The sequence below is a fragment of the Podarcis filfolensis genome (assembly GCF_964270895.1).
Source record: "Podarcis filfolensis genome assembly, chromosome: 12".
In the NCBI taxonomy this organism is placed as follows: Eukaryota; Metazoa; Chordata; class Lepidosauria; order Squamata; family Lacertidae; genus Podarcis; species Podarcis filfolensis.
In genome coordinates this window covers 11521299-11531636 of record NC_139614.1, presented here as the reverse complement: position 1 = coordinate 11531636, position 10338 = coordinate 11521299, and the positions used below count along the sequence as shown (strand labels likewise).

At 44.5% G+C, this 10338-nt stretch overlaps 1 protein-coding gene across 6 annotated transcripts in view; it reads left to right on the top strand.

The window, feature by feature from the left end:
* Nucleotides 1-62: 62 nt before the first annotated feature.
* Nucleotides 63-10338, top strand: part of ZDHHC3 (zDHHC palmitoyltransferase 3) — a 51610-nt gene continuing 41334 nt past the window's right edge. Inside the window, exon 1 of one of the 6 annotated variants that reach the window (XM_083578235.1) lies at nt 63-339. The gene's annotated coding sequence lies outside the window, so the exon portion shown is untranslated. Of the gene's footprint in view, nt 340-3361; nt 3590-10338 lie in introns of those variants that run through there. The other 5 variants (XM_083578233.1, XM_083578232.1, XM_083578236.1 and 2 more) reach the window with 5 other exon arrangements.

The following is a 10338-nucleotide window of genomic DNA, read 5'->3' as shown; positions in this document are numbered from 1 at the left end:
GGAGTCGGATGGGGAGAGGGCGTGGCCTCTAGGGAAGAGGGGGAATCGGATGGGGAGGGCGTGGCCTCTCTGGCAAGAGGAGGAAGCGGATGGGGAGAGGGCGTGGCCTCTGCGCTGCTCACTTCCTGGTTCCTTCTCCTCCTCCCCCGCCCGCCCCCGGGAGCGTGAATGTAGCGCGTTGGTGGGAGAGGAAGGTGTAGAGGCGCGCGCTTGCCGGGGCGTCGCGAGCTGCCTTCCGCCGCTGGCGGGGCGGATGGAACGTCTGGCTGGGCGCTGGAAGGTGGACCCGGGAGGCGCGAGCGGCGGCGGCGGCGGCGTGTTGCTTCATCCCCAGCCCTGGTAGGTCGAAGGGAGGCGAGTCTGGAGCCCCCGGGGGCGAGGGAGGGGGATTCCCGGGGCGGGGTGGGGAGGGGGAAAGTATTGGCAGGATCCGGGGCGGTTGGCAACCGTGGGCTGCTCTGCAGCAAAGCAAATGCACGCGAGGTGTGGGTGCGCGTGTCGCGCGTGCACGTGTGAATGTGGCTCAGGAAGCCGCGGGCAGGTCCTGGGATGCCGCTTCCTGCAAGGTGAGTCGAGTGTCACACGAAGGGACCTCGCGGGCCATCTAGCCCAACCCCTTGCAAAGGCAGGGATCTTTTGGCCGATGTGAGACTCGAACCCACGACCCTGAAAATGGAAATATGCTCCCCGTATTGAGATATGCTCCCCATACAAGGCCTCTCTCGGCGTATGTACTTTGCAGGCAGTCCTGGGGGCTACTGTGCCAAGTATATGCTGTACAAAACCACAAAATACATAATAAAAATAACAACAACCCAATAACCCCCCCAAAACCCCCACATTTTAAAAGGGCGTAGGATTTTAATGTGAATCTACCTAATAAGAACTTTTTGAATCAATATGCCCCCCCCAGCCCCATGTGTAGAATGGTAAAGTTAATCATTATCACCAGTTCTTTTTTTCTGGGGGGCTCAGGGGGACGCATACCCCTAAACATTTTGTGAATCTTTGTACTTTTGTCCGTTGGCTGTATTTGTTTTTCCCGATTTGAACTATAAAATGGTGATTTTCTTGAGTCAAAATGAGAGTACCCCTAAACATTTTTTAGGAAAAAAGCAGGGGCCCTGAACATTTTGTGAATCTAAGTTTGGCCTCATTGAGGGGAAGTATTTCAATATGAGTAGGAAAAGGAGAGTATACCCCTAAACATTTTTTAAGAAAAAAAAGCACTGATAATAATAATTTATTACTTATATCCTGCCCATCTGGCTGGGTTTCCCCTGAAGGGACCTGAGGGTCATCTATCTCAACCCCCTGTAATGCAGGAGGCCCATACAGGGGATCGAACCCATGACATTGGCGTTCTCAGCCCTGTGCTCTTAAACCACCTGAGCTAACCGGTTGGATTGTACTTGTTTTGGATGAAGTTTAACGGGGAAAGGGGTTGGATGAAACACTTGAACCGCAGGCTGCTGGGCTGCGTTTGCTGGGCTACATTGCTTGCAATAATAATACCAGTAAGGATAATTTTATTATTTATACCCCACCCGTTGGGCTGGGTTGCCCCCGCCAGTCTGGGCAGCTTCCAACACATACAAAAACGGAATAAAACACAAGAGTTATATTCTTAGGAAAAATACAGAACTACTCTGTTTCCTTAGCTAATTTCTGTTAGCAGAAGTTCACGTTCACCTGCTTGGTGATCCTGGTGGAACTATACACTACCATACAAATCTACCATCTATCTGTGTTGTGTTAGTTGGTGAAGCACTGGAATTTGGAAAGAGTTTGGGTCAAACAGGGTTCGAAATTATCAAGGCACATTTTGCACCTAAAGATTCTCCATTTGCAGCACCTCCAAAAGTCTGGGTGCCGTTTTTGCGCTTGGCTGACACTCAAGAATTACTGAAATGTACGGTATGTGCTTTGAAGCTTCCAAGTTAAGGATAAACAATATATTGAGGAGTTTAACAATAAAGAGTGTTTTGAAAACTCAGGGATGGTACCAATATTTTTATTATAAACACCAAATTAAACATGTATTAACAATTTCTGAAAAAACGTCGTATTAACAATGTGTCACTTATGTGAATTGCATAGTAGTTCCTGCTTATTAAAATAATAAATAAAAAGTGTTGCCAATTCTCCTGCCCTCGGTGGCGACTAGACATTCAGTTTTGGCACCTACAACCCAGGTCCCAGAAACCATTTGGCTCCTTGCTTTTCTAACACTCGGGTCAAATATCTGCATATCTATGAAGTTCTATTTTTTTAATATTTTATTTTCATTTTTAAAACAATATTCTTATACGTTCACATAATTTTCAATTTCTACACTTCTGGGATTACTTATATCTCTGACTTCTATCCCCACCCCTGGTTTCCAATTTCCCCCAATTTTTTTGCATCTAAGTACATTTTTCCAATTCATATTATCTCCCTTTTTGCCTTCAGTCATATTACAAGTGCTATAACAATCCTCCTAACGTTTTTAAGTACGGTATACACAGCGGTCCTTAAGATATTCTGTAAACCTTTCCCGCTCTTGACTGAATTTCTTGTCCTCTTGGTGCCTGATCCTCACGGTCATCTTTGCCATTTCGGCCTAGTCCATCATCTTGGTTATGCACTCTTCTTTGGTTTGGACTTTCTATCTATGAAGTTCTCTTGAGTGATGTTGGACTGGTGGTTATCTCTCAGCCTGTCTTGCAGGGTAACTGTGGGGATAAGGGATGGACTCATATGTGCCACCCTGAGATCCTTGTTCAAAGGGAAGGAAGAAAACATAATAAACTATGTTATTAGCCCTTTAAATTCGGCGTGCTCTCAAATGGGGAAGTGTAATGATCAACATTGGGGACGCGGGTGGCGCTGTGGGTAAAACCTCAGTGCCTAGGACTTGCCGATCATATGGTCGGCGGTTCGAATCCCCGCGGCGGGGTGAGCTCCCGTCTTTCGGTCCCAGCTCCTGCACACCTAGCAGTTCGAAAGCACCCCTAAGTGCAAGTAGATAAATAGGTACCGCTTTATAGCGGGAAGGTAAACGGCGTTTCCGTGCACTGCGCTGGCTCACCAGAGCAGCTTTGTCACGCTGGCCACGTGATCCGGAAGTGTCTCCGGACAGCGCTGGCCCCCGGCCTCTTAAGTGAGATGGGCGCACAACCCTAGAGTCGGACACGACTGGCCCGTACGGGCAGAGGTACCTTTACCTTTAATGATCAACATTAAGTATTGCGGTGATGCTGGAACTGAAAAAAGCTAAGCCTGAACTTACTGGCAGAGGAATTGCATGTGTGCATACACACGTGACAAATTCTGTGGGACAAAAAGGACATTTCTATGAGACAAGAGCTCCAATCTCGACACGCCCTTATTGCGTAGAGGAGTGTTGCAACATTACTCAGTCTCTGGAAAGAAGAAGCTTTCTCTTCATGTACTAAGCCCATGAAGTTACTCTCTTATTTTTGAGGACCTGGGCAAATACTTATAATGGTCGGGTCTGATTTTCCTGCTGCAGTAAATTCCAGAAGATAAAAGTTAAACACGGCATATTTTCCTGATAATCGGACAGCAACATGTTGCTTGAAGGGTAATTTTGTTAAATATATTCTGGATGGTGAGGTTTTTGTGTCCTCAAGGTTTGCCTAGTAAATGAATGTGTGGACCTGATACAAGATTTCTCCTGTGTAGGTTTTTTCCTTCGTTGTTAAATTGGTGGTTGAGATGGCTGGAAGGCTTCAATAACTCAAGCAATGTTTGCAGTGCTGAGCAGTGCTTTTCTTTTATAATGCTAGGGTCAGTATTCAGATCTTGATTTGTAAATGGTTAATTGATCAGTAACCTAAATTCTAAGAGGAATGTAGGAGTTTGTCACTGTAACCAACAGTTATTTGTTAAATGGACTCTGTAGTGCAGCCTTGAATTATTTTCTGCTAGCATTCTTCAGTATTCCAACAAAAGGTGGCCTTCTTTGGCCTGAAGAGTTAAAACAAATAGAAAGTTTCAGGAAGCACTTATTTTAGATTGTTTCATCTCTCGGATTAATTTGTGATTTTTAAGCTACGTAAATTAGTTTACTGCAATGTTTTTCAAAAGGAGGCAATTGCATAAATTTGCAATAGGAGTACATTTTAAGTGGTGAAATGCTTATTTTTCCATTAAGTTTAGCAATGTATATCTGTAACTTTTCTTACTTGTACAAAGCTGTTTTATTCTTTGTTACAGCCTGTTCATGCTAGCTAGACTTTGGGTAGCCTTTAGTTACAGGACTTAAGATTTGCCTTTGTGTAGGGTAGTAAATAACTTTATTCTGATCATCTGTTTGCTCTTTTACATGAATCTTATATCTTATCTAAGGTTGCAGTCCTGTGATAACACATTCTTAACCTGGGAGCAACTCTCATTGCACTTGAATTTGCATTTCAGGAGGCCTGCCTAGGTTTGTGCTGTTAAAGAAACTACAGTATTTTATACACACGTTCTGTTTTTGTCATTCTCCTCTAAGGTGTACTCCTGTTTTAAGTTAATTGGTTAATGCAAAGAGAGAGAAGTGATCCAAAACAGGGATAGCAGAAGCATTGCATCTGCATAATCTGGCTCAGTGTAACTTGATCACACGCAAATTAAAGTACAGTAAAAGCATGTCTGCCCTGAATTGTGATACCATAAGCCTTTGCAAATTCTGCTGAACTAGTACAGTGGTGCCTCGCAAGATGAAATTAATTCGTTCTGCGAGTTTTTTTGTCTTGCGAATTTTTCGTCTTGCGAATTTTTCGTCTTGCGAAGCACGGAACTGCACCTCTTCAAGCAATGCACCCTGGGTATTAACGGTTTTAAGAAAAAGGAAACAAACTTGCAAGATGTTTTCGTCTTGCGAAGCAAGCCCATAGGGAAATTCGTCTTGCGAAGCAACTCTAAAAACGAAAAACTCTTTCGTCTTGCGAGTTTTTCGTCTTGCGAGTTTTTCGTCTTACGAGGCATTCGTCTTGCGAGGTACCACTGTAGTTCCAAAAAACCTTCTGTCAACTGGTTCTGGGAGCTCCATCAGTAAACGGTTTCATAACTTGATCATGGATAGATTTGAAGCATGTTTGGGAACAGAAGAGAAGCTATGCAGAATTTAACATATTTCGAGCCATAAATTTCCCTTGATTTGCCTGTTATAAGCAAATTTTATGTCCCAAGACATGTTGTCTAAGGTAACATATCACTTCCCTCAGTGCTCTTCACATCTGTAAGCCACAATAACCGTATTTGAAGGAAGTTTTATGTGCTGTGTAGTTAGCGGAAGAGGCCACAACTGGAGAGGCCAAGCTCACTAGATCTCTTGGCCTGTCCTACTTCACAGGGATGTTGTGAGGCTGCCTCGAATTCTCAGCAGGAGAGGTAGGATCTAGGATGCAAATGGAACGAACAAACGTATGGGATTTAAAACAGTGGAAAATAAGATTGAGAGCTCATTTTGTTCCAGGCATTGCATGCTGGCGAAGTTCTAAATGACCCCTATAGTATTGCACAAATACACAGATACACCAGTTTTCGTGTTGTGGCGCAGAGTTGGCCAGGGGAAAGACCGCTGTCTTGACAAACCCTCAGGCTCCTTTGGTACTTGTTCTTTGGCTGTACAATGGCTTCACAGAGCAGTTTCACAGGATAGTTACTGTGCGAAACCACAGCGTATGAATTAATAGATTTTAGTATCTTAAGGCTAGAGTAAGCGTTAAATGAGATGAGTACGACGAGTAAATTGCTTTTCATTTGGCTGTACACTGTGTTTGCATAGAAGTAGCTAGGCGGTATTTTGTATCCCCATTATCTTTAATTTCACTCCGTTAAAGCAATTTCTGCTTGCGGGAATGTGTTTACGGCCTTTTCAGCCCAGTTACGGCAATCGGATGAAACAGGACGTTGCTTGTGATCCCTCGTGTAGTCATAAACCAGTAGGTTTCTGAAGTATAGTGGTACCTCGGGTTAAGTACTTAATTCGTTCTGGAGGTCCGTACTTAACCTGAAACTGTTCTTAACTTGAAGCACCACTTTAGCTAATGGGGCCTCCTGCTGCCACCGCGCCGCCAGAGCAGCGCTCCGAAGGCTTGCGGATAGCTTCCTGAAGCCTGGATTCACCCCATAGGACGCACACACATTTCCCCTTCATTTTTGGAGGGGGAAAAGTGCATCCCATAGAGCGGAAAATATGGTAAGTAGGTGAATAAACACGGGGAAAGCAAAATGTCACTTAGAGAAGGATCTGAATATTTTCCTTGAAGCTTGAGTTTGGTTTATTCTGGGTTGTTTAAATGTGTTGTAAACCACTTTTGAAGTTTTTCCCCTTTAAAATATAAAGCAATATAGAAATGAAAACTATTATTACTATTATTATTATTATTATTATGGCAGTGCCTAGACATTCCATTGTGGCAGCTGGAACCTAGGTTTAAGGTGCCATTTGGTGGATTAGCTTATATATCTGAGTTTCTAACACTGATCAGTAAGCAGATTCAGTAAAAGCTACAAAGCAATATATGATTTTTAGGGGAGGATTAGCAAAGAACTAGGGAAGGAGTGGGGTGTGCAGTTGAACAAAGATAAAAAGGCAATTGATGATAAAGGAAGATTCAGCAATACAATGCATTTTGTACCAATGGAAATCTACATACAGCCGGACCTTGGAAGTCGAACGGAATCTGTTACGGAAGTCCGTTCGACTTCCAAAATGTTCGGAAAGCAAAGTGCGGCTTCTGATTGGCTGAGGAAAGCTCCTGCAACCAATCGGAGGCCCTTTCAGACGTTTGGGTTCCAAAGAATGTTCGCAAACCGGAACAGTTTGCGGCGTTCGGGAGCCAAAACATTTGACTTGCAAGGCGTTCGGGATCCAAGGTACGACTGTATGTGGACATGGTGTAAGAACACTTGATCAATATTTTGGACATTGCCTTAAATCACACAGATGTGTCAAACCCTGGTTAGCAGATTCTGCAGAAGAGTTGAGAAGTCAAGGAGCCAGGATAGAGAGCACCTTTGTGATTCTTGCTGCACCCTCAGATGGCCGGTGAATAGAGGAGATTTAATTACAGGAGATAACTTATCTCTGGTCTTCTCCGCAACTCTGGACAATGAAGGCTTTATTACCTTGTTTTGCTATGACTGGTTAAGAGATATACCAGTGGCTAGATGTTATACCCTGCTGCATCTGTTTCCAATGGCAATAGTTTAGAAAAGAGGGTTTTCTCTTTCTGATAAATCCAGGAGCACAGGGAGAATAGATCATACTCCTGTGTTCTTAAACTGCTCATTTTGATCTAGTTTTTGTCTCGCCAGAGTGGTGCATCTCTGGTTATCTCCTGCTTGGACTACTGCAATGTGCTCTACGTGGGGCTACCTTTGAAACTGCAACTAATCCAGAATGTGGCAGCCAGACTGGTGACTGGGAGTGGCCGCCGAGACCATATAACACCGGTCCTGAAAGACCTATATTGGCTCCCAGTACATTTCCAAGCACAGTTCAAAGTGTTGGTGCTGACCTTTAAAGCCCTAAACAACTTTGGCCCTGTATAGCTGAAGGAGCATCACAGCCATTGTTCAGCCCGGACACTGAGGTCCAGCACCGAGGGCCTTCTAGCGGTTCCCTTCCTGCGAGATGTGAGGTTACAGGGAACCAGGCAGAGGGCCTTCTTGGTAGTGGCACCCGCCCTGTGGAACGCCCTTCCATCAGATGTCAAGGAAATAAAGGACTACCTGACTTTTAGAAGACATCTGAAGGCAGCCCTGCTTAGGGAAGCTTTTAATGTTTGATGTTTTATTGTGTTTTTAATATTCGGTTGGGAGCCGCCCAGAGTGGCTGGGGAAACCCAGCCAGATAGGCGGGGTATGTATGTATGTATGTATGTATGTATGTATGTATGTATAAATCTTCTTCTTCTTCGTGACAGTTGAGTTTACATATACAGTCATGCCTTGGGTTACAGCCGTTTCAGGTTGCGTTTTTTTGGGTTACGCACCCACCGAAACCTGGAAGTACCAGAACGGGTTACTTCCGGGTTTCGGCTGTCACGCATGCACAGAAGCACTAAATTGCGCTTTGCGCATGCGCAGAAGTGCCAAATTGCAACCTGTGTGTGCACAGATGTGTGGCTGCGGGTTGCAAACGTGCATCCCACATGGATCACGTTCACAACCTGAGCGTCCACTGTACAGTGGTACCTCGGGTTACAGACGCTTCAAGTTACAGACTCTGCTAATTCAGAAATATTACCTTGGGTTAAGAACTTTGCTTCAGGATGAGAACAGAAATCGTGCAGCGGGAGGCCCCATTAGCTAAAGTGGAACCTTAGGTTAAGAACAGTTTCAGGTTAAGAACGGACCTCCGGAACGAATTAAGTTCTTAACCCGATGTTCTTAACCTGAAGCACCACTTTAGCTAATGGGGCCTCCTGCTGCTGCCGCGCCGCCAGAGCACAATTTCTGTTCTCATCCTGAAGCAAAGTTCTTAACCTGAAGCACTATTTCGTGGTTAGTGGAGTCTATAACCTGAAGCGTATGTAACCTGAAGCATATGTAACCCGAGGTACCACTGTATACTGATTCTCCAACGGCACACCTGGAATACATAGCAGTCTTGCCCGCATGGCAGTTTTCCTGCCACTCTGTGTGAAAAATACATAATTCCAAAACCTTTCATTTAATACTTAACCCCAACTACAGGGTGTAGGTTATTAACCTAGGAGATAACAGTTTGCATTGGTGATCCCAAGGGCTAATATTTAATTCTACCCTCCTACTCAAGAACTACAGCTTTCCAAACCTCTTTTTAAAAAATGGGTACGTTCTGCAACTTGCTGCTGCTGGCGATTATTCTGTTACTGCTTTGTGTGCTTCTAGGACATGACTGAATCATTTACAGGCATTTCAGAGGCATCATGAGTCTTGTTTTCTGATGCTTTTTGCGTTGTTGTGTGTAACTGAGTCTTTTGAAGTAATACAACTCAAACCCTGTCCTATAAAAATGCTGCACTCATGCATCTAGCTGCACAACTGTCTGTATGTGCCTGAAATACCAGAATCGTTGTGGTACAGAAGACCTTAGCATTAAGCTGTATGTTATACAGTGCAGAAACCAATGTATTTGGGTGGCAGGGTTTTGTTTTGTTTTTTAAAGAAAATTGGTCCTCATCCTTATGCTGTTAATCTCTCCACTTCCTTCAAAGTTTTATTTGTGGAAATGAGTAGAAGTAGTACTTGTGCAGTGGAAATCAGTTTTCTACAGCTTGTCACATCATAGCCATATTTCCTGCCCCCAGTCTGTAGATTAGACAATTAAACTTGGAGGCTAAATAGAATAACGCTTGACTCTGAAGTCCATAGATTTAAAAATCTTTTTTTCTTCTTAAGGGTTGTTACTTTTAAATATGGTGCTTCTGTTTGCATGCTTCCTTCAGAAATACTGTATACGTGTTTTATTTTTTACTTTTTACCCCAAGCTTGTTGCTACCTAACAACAATCACGAAGTTATATTCTGCCTCTATAGAGTATTGGCTTGAGAGGAGATTTATACAGTGGTACCTCAGGTTAACAGGGACGCGGGTGGCGCTGTGGGTAAAACCTCAGCGCCTAGGACTTGCCAATCGTATGGTCGGCGGTTCGAATCCCCGTGGCGGGGTGAGCTCCCGTCGTTCGGTCCCAGCTCCTGCCCACCTAGCAGTTCGAAAGCACTCTTAAGTGCAAGTAGATAAATAGGGACCGCTTTATAGCGGGAAGGTAAACGGCGTTTCCGTGTGCTGCGCTGGTGCTGGCTCACCAGAGCAGCTTTGTCACGCTGGCCACGTGACCTGGAAGTGTCTTCGGACGGCGCCGGCTCACGGCCTCTAGAGCGAGATGAGCACGCAACCCCAGAGTCGGATACGACTGGCCCGTACGGGCAGGGGTACCTTTACCTTTACCTCGGGTTAAGTACTTAATTCGTTCCAGAGGTCCATACTTAACCTGAAACTGTTCTTAACCTGAAGCACCACTTTAGCTAATGGGGCCTCCTGCTGCCGCCGCGCCGTCGGAGCACGATTTCTGTTCTCATCCTGAAGCAAAGTTCTTAAGCTGAAGCACTATTTCTGGGTTAGTGGAGTCTGTAACCTGAAGCGTATGTAACCTGAAGCGTATGTAACCCGAGGTACCACTGTATGCACAAATGTTGGCTCTAGTCTGTCTGATTTATGAAGATAATCAGATCTGTTCAGATAGCACAGCAGTATTCATGTGGGGAAATAGAAAAAAATAAACTGTAGCATCTTGCTTGTGTGAGTTTTCTCAGGCAACAAGTGTTGCATCAAATGCATGATTATAGAAGA